The 10,000-nt window shown below is 60.7% G+C and overlaps 2 non-coding genes across 2 annotated transcripts in view; both read right to left on the bottom strand.

Annotated features, from left to right (window-relative positions):
* Window positions 1-978, bottom strand: part of LOC132953413 (large subunit ribosomal RNA) — a 4,194-nt gene extending 3,216 nt beyond the window's left edge. Inside the window, exon 1 of the ribosomal RNA XR_009665622.1 lies at window positions 1-978. This exon is cut by the window's left edge and continues 3,216 nt beyond it. This is a non-coding gene — a ribosomal RNA (large subunit ribosomal RNA).
* A 370-nt stretch (window positions 979-1,348) lies between these two features.
* Window positions 1,349-1,506, bottom strand: LOC132953415 (5.8S ribosomal RNA). Its single transcript, XR_009665624.1, has one exon. It is a non-coding gene; the product is annotated as a 5.8S ribosomal RNA (ribosomal RNA).
* Between the last annotated feature and the right edge of the window lie 8,494 nt (window positions 1,507-10,000).

Here is a 10,000-nt window from a genome sequence, read left to right as displayed (position 1 = left end):
TTCATCCTGGCCAGGCATAGTTCACCATCTTTCGGGTACCAACGTGTGCGCTAAGGGTGCGCCCTCGGACGGCCGAAGCCGACCTGGCGAAGACGCCCCCGGACTGCGGACCAGCGCGACTTTGAACGCCGGTGGGTTCGGTCGCTAGGCCATCGTCCGCACCGTAAACGGTTCACTTTCATTGCGCCAAACGTGGTTTTTCGTAAGATCACCGTTGACTCGCGCACACGTTAGACTCCTTGGTCCGTGTTTCAAGACGGGTCGGAAAGTAGCCCGAAATCGTCGCCGACCGACGGGACCCCGCCTGCGACGGGGCCGCGTCGACGGTTCTTGCCGTCGGGCGAGCCGACCAGGAGCACCGGGGTTCGGCGCGAACGGTCACGCCGAAACGCAACCGCCGCGACGAACGCCACCCAAGCCCTTCGGCCGGCGCCCAACGGGTCGCGACGTCCGCTAACCGAGCGAAAGATCCGGCCGGCGGTTAGACCGACCGTGAATTCGCCCGGCGGGGACTCGCGGGCTCTGTCCGTTTACACCCGAACAGTTTCACGTTCTTATGAACTCTCTCTTCAAAGTTCTTTTCAACTTTCCCTCACGGTACTTGTAAACTATCGGTCTCGTGGCCGTATTTAGCCTTAGATGGAGTTTACCACCAACTTCGGGCTGCACTCTCAAGCAACCCGACTCGAAGGCGCGGTCCGATCCCGGAACGCTGTGACGGCCTCTACTGGCCTGGCACCATCTGCGGGCCATGGCCCCGTTCAAGGGAGACTTGGACCGTCACGTGCGCCCCGGCAACGAGGCCGGCCCGTACGCCACAACTCCCATAGGTGCCGCGACACAAAAGTGCGCGGCGGGATTCGGCGATGGGCTTTTCCCTGTTCGCTCGCCGCTACTAAGGGAATCACGGTTGTTTTCTTTTCCTCCGCTTATTAATATGCTTAAATCCGGCGGGTAGTCCCGCCTGATCTGAGGTCGGAACGTATCGGTTTTTTTTTTTTTTAAATTACACGGCAGCCTGCGGTCCGCGCTCCGCCCGTACGGTGACCGTCCGCGTCCGCGTCTCGGAAGCCGGAGAGGTCCGTGGACTCTCAGCCGACCCGGCCGCGCTCTCGCGCGGCGGGCGGACGGGGACGTGCCGTTTGACGACGCGAGAACCCGTGACTGTTTGCCGTCACAACTTGGGCGGACGACCGGAGGCGGCCGCGCGAGCGCGGTTTTCCACGGTCGAACCGCCAATCTCGCACCACCGGAGCGGCCGATGGGCGGGCGGACAGTCCCCGGGAGGACTGCCGCCGCCGTCGGACGCCTGCCGGCGGCGCATCGGTCTGGCCGAGTATCCGGTATACGACCCTCAGACAGGCGTGGCCCGGGACCCGCGGGTCACCGAGGCCGCAATGTGCGTTCGACTGGTCGATGTTCGTATAACCTGCGGATTACACGACGACGCGCAGATAGCTGCGGTCTTCATCGATCCACGAGCCAAGTGATCCGCTGTTCGGGGTCGGGTGTTTTTTTTTGTCGACGAAACTTCTACCGGCCACGCGCCGTGCGCGGACGCACGGCGGGGCCCGTATGGTCTTTCGACGTTAACCATCTTTCGGTCGACGCTCGGTCGGGGGTCGCGGCGCGCGGGCGGTCGGCGAGCTAGTCGCGAGCGCACGCGGCCACGGGGTCGGATTAGGCGCGCGCGAGACCGGCAAGTGCTGCCGGTACCGCGGGCCCGTCTCTAATGATCCTTCCGCAGGTTCACCTACGGAAACCTTGTTACGACTTTTACTTCCTCTAAACGGCCGATTTCGGTCATCTTCGCGATCGCGCGACGACCCAGCCCCCGAGGGGGCCGAATAACGCGCGTCCACTCCGAAGACCTCAATGCGACCGTTCAATCGGTAGTAGCGACGGGCGGTGTGTACAAAGGGCAGGGACGTAATCAACGCGAGCTGATGACTCGCGCTTACTGGGAATTCCTCGTTCACGTGGAAAAATTGCAAGCCACGATCCCTAAGCACGAAGGAGGTTCAGCGGGTTACCCGGAAGCCTGTCGGCCCAGGAATGTTAACACACGCTGATTCCTTCAGTGTAGCGCGCGTGCGGCCCAGAACATCTAAGGGCATCACAGACCTGTTATCGCTCAGTCTCGTGCGGCTATTTTCGTCCGCCGCCTGTCCCTCTAAGAAGAGTTTAAGCTCCTGGGAGCCGGCGGTAGCCCTAGTAACGTATCGTGATCCGCCGGCGACGGCCGCGAACACGGCGCGCTTCACCACGGAGCCCGACGCACGACGGACGCGCGCCGACCGGAGGTTGCCCCCCGGCCGACACACGCCCGCCGCACGCCGGGACGCGGATGGCGCGGCCGCGCTCGACGACCGCCGTGGACGACGGGCGAACGCGTTCGGGGATACCGGGCCGAGCCGACGGGTACGCGAACACGGACGGCCGAAACCGCCCGCGCCGCGCACACGCCGACCCGGGGTTACCCGCCTAGTTAGCAGGACAGAGTCTCGTTCGTTATCGGAATTAACCAGACAGATCGCTCCACCAACTAAGAACGGCCATGCACCACCACCCACCGAATCAAGAAAGAGCTCTCAATCTGTCAATCTTTCCGGTGTCCGGGCCTGGTGAGGTTTCCCGTGTTGAGTCAAATTAAGCCGCAGGCTCCACTCCTGGTGGTGCCCTTCCGTCAATTCCTTTAAGTTTCAACTTTGCAATCATACTTCCCCCGGAACCGAAAAGCTTCGGTTTCCCGGAAGCTGCCCGCCGGGTCGTTAATGAAACGCCGGCGGATCGCTAGCTGGCATCGTTTACAGTTAGAACTAGGGCGGTATCTGATCGCCTTCGAACCTCTAACTTTCGTTCTTGATCATACGAGAACGTACTTGGCAAATGCTTTCGCGTCAGTTCGTCTCGAGACGATCCAAGAATTTCACCTCTAACGTCTCGGTACGAATGCCCCCGCCCGTCTCTGTTGATCATTACCTCCGGTCCCGAAAACCGGCCCGGCGGGACGCGCGGGCGACTGGCGCCCGCGGCCCGGCGGCCCGCGCACGGAAACGCCCCGGAGGGCGATTTCGCGCGCCCGCGAAGGGCGGAGATGCGCGGGACCGAGGTCTTGTTCCATTATTCCATGCGACCAGTATTCAGGGCCTTTTGACGAGACGGCCGTGAAGCCGCCCCGCCAGATTTGAGCCTGCTTTGAGCACTCTAATTTGTTCAAAGTAAACGTGTCGGCCCGCCGACGGCAATCGGTGAAGATCACCGCGCAGCAAGATTGGAGTAGGCGGCCGCCGTCGTCGAACCCCGACGGCCGCGCGACGCGTGGCCGCGCGGCGCGCCGGAAGCCCGAGACACGTGTCCGCCTGCCGACAATACGTCCGGCCGACGTGCCGGTAACTAACACCCCGAGACGGCTGACGAGCGCGACGACGACCGCGCCGACGGGACACGTGGTCCCGCGACACGGCCGGCCGCGACACGACGGACCGCCAGGGTGGTCCGGCACCGCCCAGACACAGATCCGACTACGAGCTTTTTAACCGCAACAACTTTAATATACGCTATTGGAGCTGGAATTACCGCGGCTGCTGGCACCAGACTTGCCCTCCAATTGATCCTCGTTTAAAGGTTTTAAAGTGTTCTCATTCCGATTACGGGGCCTCGGATGAGTCCCGTATCGTTATTTTTCGTCACTACCTCCCCGTTCCGGGAGTGGGTAATTTGCGCGCCTGCTGCCTTCCTTGGATGTGGTAGCCGTTTCTCAGGCTCCCTCTCCGGAATCGAACCCTGATTCCCCGTTACCCGTTACCACCACGGTAGGCATGGAACCTACCGTCGACAGTTGATAAGGCAGACATTTGAAAGATGCGTCGCCGGTACGGAGACCGTGCGATCAGCTCGAAGTTATTCAGAGTCACCAGGTCTTTGCGCGGGCCGCGATCGGGACGCGCACGAAGCGCGCCGCGACGGGCCGGTTTTGATCTAATAAAAGCGTTCCTCCCGCGAGCGACGCCCGAGGGCGCCGCGACGGTCGGAACTCTGTCGGCATGTATTAGCTCTAGAATTACCACAGTTATCCAAGTAACTTGGGTACGATCTAAGGAACCACAACTGATTTAATGAGCCTTTCGCGGTTTCACCTTAATGCGGCTTGCACTGAGACATGCATGGCTTAATCTTTGAGACAAGCATATGACTACTGGCAGGATCAACCAGGGATCTCGGTTTTACAACAACTGCGTCCCGTGACGGATCCCCGCGGCGACGCCGACCAAGGGGCGACGACGACGCGGACACTCGTCTCGGGACGCGTGCGTCCGAGCGCCGGTCCGCCCGTGGGCAAGCCGACGCCGAGGAAGGTCGAAACGACCGTGACCGGTATACGGTCACGGCGCACGACCGACCGCGGTTCGAGTGGGATACGTGCGCGGACGGGCGCCCGTAAACCGCGCGCTTCGGTCGACGCGAGCGCCGCACTGAGCACCCGCAGAACGCGGGGCGACTGCGGCGGCGGTCGCGTGCGGAAGACCGAACACACGCGGAGAGCGAGCGCTCGCCCGACGCGACGTGACCCGTGCGTTGACGAGAGTCGGGGTTAGCGCGTACGCCGTCCGTTTTCAGCGGACGGAGAATTACCGCGCTAGCGCCTCTCGCCAGGTTTATAACGGCCCCCAGCCGAGATCGTGGGGGAAGCCGGGACGCGACGCGAAGTCCGTCGTCCCGGGGCTTCGCCCCGGCGACCGCCGGGCACGGCGACGATGGCCGGCCGCGGCGGGAATGTTTTGGCGTCGAGAGCTCGTAACTTGCGGAACGGTAACGGGAGTCGTCATCGATTTTTGAAAAAAACGATTTGCGCGTCGGAGGCCCACCGGAAGGCGGGCCTGCGACGCCGGTTGAGTTTTGCCACTCGGCGTGCGAGATGGGTCGGTCGCCGAAACTTGGACGGATACCATCGAAGGGCACCGGATTGCTGACCATTCCGAAGACTGGGGCAGACCGGTGCGCGGCGATGGACGCGTCGGCTTCGGCGTCGCCCGTGGCTTTGCTGTCGTACGTGATTGGCGATCGGACGCCGGCGGAACGCCGACGACCGAGTCGCTCACAAATTTACAAAATCTCGAGTTTCACAATGTGCGACGGGGGTGTTCACGCGTAGTGGTACACCCGGGTCGAAGGAACTTCGCCATCACCGTGCGTAGCGGTTAGGCGAGAATCGAAAATCCGTCAATCACCGTGCGTAGCGGTTAGGCGAAAATCACAAAATCCGTGCGTAGCGGTACGGCCGCGGATAAAGGATTACCGATTTAATTGTCGCGGACACCGGTGTCCTATAGTACTCGGAACGTACGACGTGAACACGTCTCGGGTACGTCGAGATCGAACCAACGGTTAACGAGTTATTGCACACGGAAAAACTACGTTCGAAAAGTTGAATTCGAAATCGTGTCGACGGACATCGCCGGGGCTGCCGTCATGTGCACCACCCCGGCACCGACGAATAACCGAGGACGTCGAGTGAAAAAAAAAAATCGAATTTTCACACACGGTGGTCCGTGCGACGGGACGGTACGGCGGGCGCGCAGCTCGGCGACGGTAATCACCCCTGTAACGTCGCGGTCAGCGCAGAAATTCTACGCGGTAAAGGTTTTCGGCAAAGGGGGATATCCCTGGACAACGACTCTGCGGTCTGCCCGTGATGAACGGTACGGTCGATGTCACCGGCAAACCGTGAAAACGGTTGACCGAGACCCCGCCGTCGGAATACAGTCAATCACAGTGCGTAGCGGTTAAGCGAAAATCAAATATCGGTCTATCTCCGTGCGTAGCGGTACGGCCGCGGATAAAGGATTACCGATTTAAATGTCGCGGACACCGGTGTCCTATAGTACTCGGAACGTACGACGTGAACACGTCTCGGGTACGTCGAGATCGAACCAACGGTTAACGAGTTATTGCACACGGAAAAACTACGTTCGAAAAGTTGAATTCGAAATCGTGTCGACGGACATCGCCGGGGCTGCCGTCATGTGCACCACCCCGGGACCGCCGAATAACCGCGAACGTCGAGTGAAAAAAAAAAATCGAATTTTCACACGCGGTGGTTCGGATCCGGTCACGGGGACGCCGCCGCGCACCAAGGGCGACTCCGCGCCTCGCCCGTCGATGAAAAATATTTCCGCGTACGGCACTCCGAGTCCGCGGGACGTAATAATTCTTTACGTTAGTCCACCTCGCACCCGTCGAACGCCGACCAGACAAAAATCGGCAATCGATGAAGGGCACAGTGTCCACGGATCCGGTCACGGGGACGCCGCCGCGCACCAAGGGCGACTCCGCGCCTCGCCCGTCGATGAAAAATATTTCCGCGTACGGCACTCCGAGTCCGCGGGACGTGCTCGCCGAATGCCCGCACCGAATAATACCGGTAAACCACATCCACTTGCCGTATTAATATTTTACGTTAGTCCACCTCGCACCCGTCGAACGCCGACCAGACAAAAATCGGCAATCGATGAAGGGCACAGTGTCCACGGATCCGGTCACGGGGACGCCGCCGCGCACCAAGGGCGACTCCGCGCCTCGCCCGTCGAAGAAAAATTTTTCCGCGTTCGGCACACCGAGTCCGCGGGACGTAATAATTCTTTACGTTAGTCCACCTCGCACCCGTCGAACGCCGACCAGACAAAAATCGGCAATCGATGAAGGGCACAGTGTCCACGGATCCGGTCACGGGGACGCCGCCGCGCACCAAGGGCGACTCCGCGCCTCGCCCGTCGATGAAAAATATTTCCGCGTACGGCACTCCGAGTCCGCGGGACGTAATAATTCTTTACGTTAGTCCACCTCGCACCCGTCGAACGCCGACCAGACAAAAATCGGCAATCGATGAAGGGCACAGTGTCCACGGATCCGGTCACGGGGACGCCGCCGCGCACCAAGGGCGACTCCGCGCCTCGCCCGTCGATGAAAAATATTTCCGCGTACGGCACTCCGAGTCCGCGGGACGTGCTCGCCGAATGCCCGCACCGAATAATACCGGTAAACCACATCCACTTGCCGTATTAATATTTTACGTTAGTCCACCTCGCACCCGTCGAACGCCGACCAGACAAAAATCGGCAATCGATGAAGGGCACAGTGTCCACGGATCCGGTCACGGGGACGCCGCCGCGCACCAAGGGCGACTCCGCGCCTCGCCCGTCGATGAAAAATTTTTCCGCGTTCGGCACACCGAGTCCGCGGGACGTAATAATTCTTTACGTTAGTCCACCTCGCACCCGTCGAACGCCGACCAGACAAAAATCGGCAATCGATGAAGGGCACAGTGTCCACGGATCCGGTCACGGGGACGCCGCCGCGCACCAAGGGCGACTCCGCGCCTCGCCCGTCGATGAAAAATATTTCCGCGTACGGCACTCCGAGTCCGCGGGACGTAATAATTCTTTACGTTAGTCCACCTCGCACCCGTCGAACGCCGACCAGACAAAAATCGGCAATCGATGAAGGGCACAGTGTCCACGGATCCGGTCACGGGGACGCCGCCGCGCACCAAGGGCGACTCCGCGCCTCGCCCGTCGATGAAAAATATTTCCGCGTACGGCACTCCGAGTCCGCGGGACGTGCTCGCCGAATGCCCGCACCGAATAATACCGGTAAACCACATCCACTTGCCGTATTAATATTTTACGTTAGTCCACCTCGCACCCGTCGAACGCCGACCAGACAAAAATCGGCAATCGATGAAGGGCACAGTGTCCACGGATCCGGTCACGGGGACGCCGCCGCGCACCAAGGGCGACTCCGCGCCTCGCCCGTCGATGAAAAATTTTTCCGCGTTCGGCACACCGAGTCCGCGGGACGTAATAATTCTTTACGTTAGTCCACCTCGCACCCGTCGAACGCCGACCAGACAAAAATCGGCAATCGATGAAGGGCACAGTGTCCACGGATCCGGTCACGGGGACGCCGCCGCGCACCAAGGGCGACTCCGCGCCTCGCCCGTCGATGAAAAATATTTCCGCGTACGGCACTCCGAGTCCGCGGGACGTAATAATTCTTTACGTTAGTCCACCTCGCACCCGTCGAACGCCGACCAGACAAAAATCGGCAATCGATGAAGGGCACAGTGTCCACGGATCCGGTCACGGGGACGCCGCCGCGCACCAAGGGCGACTCCGCGCCTCGCCCGTCGATGAAAAATATTTCCGCGTACGGCACTCCGAGTCCGCGGGACGTGCTCGCCGAATGCCCGCACCGAATAATACCGGTAAACCACATCCACTTGCCGTATTAATATTTTACGTTAGTCCACCTCGCACCCGTCGAACGCCGACCAGACAAAAATCGGCAATCGATGAAGGGCACAGTGTCCACGGATCCGGTCACGGGGACGCCGCCGCGCACCAAGGGCGACTCCGCGCCTCGCCCGTCGATGAAAAATTTTTCCGCGTTCGGCACACCGAGTCCGCGGGACGTAATAATTCTTTACGTTAGTCCACCTCGCACCCGTCGAACGCCGACCAGACAAAAATCGGCAATCGATGAAGGGCACAGTGTCCACGGATCCGGTCACGGGGACGCCGCCGCGCACCAAGGGCGACTCCGCGCCTCGCCCGTCGATGAAAAATATTTCCGCGTACGGCACTCCGAGTCCGCGGGACGTAATAATTCTTTACGTTAGTCCACCTCGCACCCGTCGAACGCCGACCAGACAAAAATCGGCAATCGATGAAGGGCACAGTGTCCACGGATCCGGTCACGGGGACGCCGCCGCGCACCAAGGGCGACTCCGCGCCTCGCCCGTCGATGAAAAATATTTCCGCGTACGGCACTCCGAGTCCGCGGGACGTGCTCGCCGAATGCCCGCACCGAATAATACCGGTAAACCACATCCACTTGCCGTATTAATATTTTACGTTAGTCCACCTCGCACCCGTCGAACGCCGACCAGACAAAAATCGGCAATCGATGAAGGGCACAGTGTCCACGGATCCGGTCACGGGGACGCCGCCGCGCACCAAGGGCGACTCCGCGCCTCGCCCGTCGATGAAAAATTTTTCCGCGTTCGGCACACCGAGTCCGCGGGACGTAATAATTCTTTACGTTAGTCCACCTCGCACCCGTCGAACGCCGACCAGACAAAAATCGGCAATCGATGAAGGGCACAGTGTCCACGGATCCGGTCACGGGGACGCCGCCGCGCACCAAGGGCGACTCCGCGCCTCGCCCGTCGATGAAAAATATTTCCGCGTACGGCACTCCGAGTCCGCGGGACGTAATAATTCTTTACGTTAGTCCACCTCGCACCCGTCGAACGCCGACCAGACAAAAATCGGCAATCGATGAAGGGCACAGTGTCCACGGATCCGGTCACGGGGACGCCGCCGCGCACCAAGGGCGACTCCGCGCCTCGCCCGTCGATGAAAAATATTTCCGCGTACGGCACTCCGAGTCCGCGGGACGTGCTCGCCGAATGCCCGCACCGAATAATACCGGTAAACCACATCCACTTGCCGTATTAATATTTTACGTTAGTCCACCTCGCACCCGTCGAACGCCGACCAGACAAAAATCGGCAATCGATGAAGGGCACAGTGTCCACGGATCCGGTCACGGGGACGCCGCCGCGCACCAAGTGCGACTCCGCGCCTCGCCCGTCGATGAAAAATTTTTCCGCGTTCGGCACACCGAGTCCGCGGGACGTAATAATTCTTTACGTTAGTCCACCTCGCACCCGTCGAACGCCGACCAGACAAAAATCGGCAATCGATGAAGGGCACAGTGTCCACGGATCCGGTCACGGGGACGCCGCCGCGCACCAAGGGCGACTCCGCGCCTCGCCCGTCGAAGAAAAATTTTTCCGCGTTCGGCACACCGAGTCCGCGGGACGTAATAATTCTTTACGTTAGTCCACCTCGCACCCGTCGAACGCCGACCAGACAAAAATCGGCAATCGATGAAGGGCACAGTGTCCACGGATCCGGTCACGGGGACGCCGCCG

This window comes from Metopolophium dirhodum, unplaced genomic scaffold (assembly GCF_019925205.1).
Source record: "Metopolophium dirhodum isolate CAU unplaced genomic scaffold, ASM1992520v1 scaffold31, whole genome shotgun sequence".
NCBI lineage: Eukaryota > Metazoa > Arthropoda > Insecta > Hemiptera > Aphididae > Metopolophium > Metopolophium dirhodum.
The sequence above is the reverse complement of the archived record's forward strand: the minus strand, read 5'-3'. Positions and strand labels throughout refer to the sequence as shown.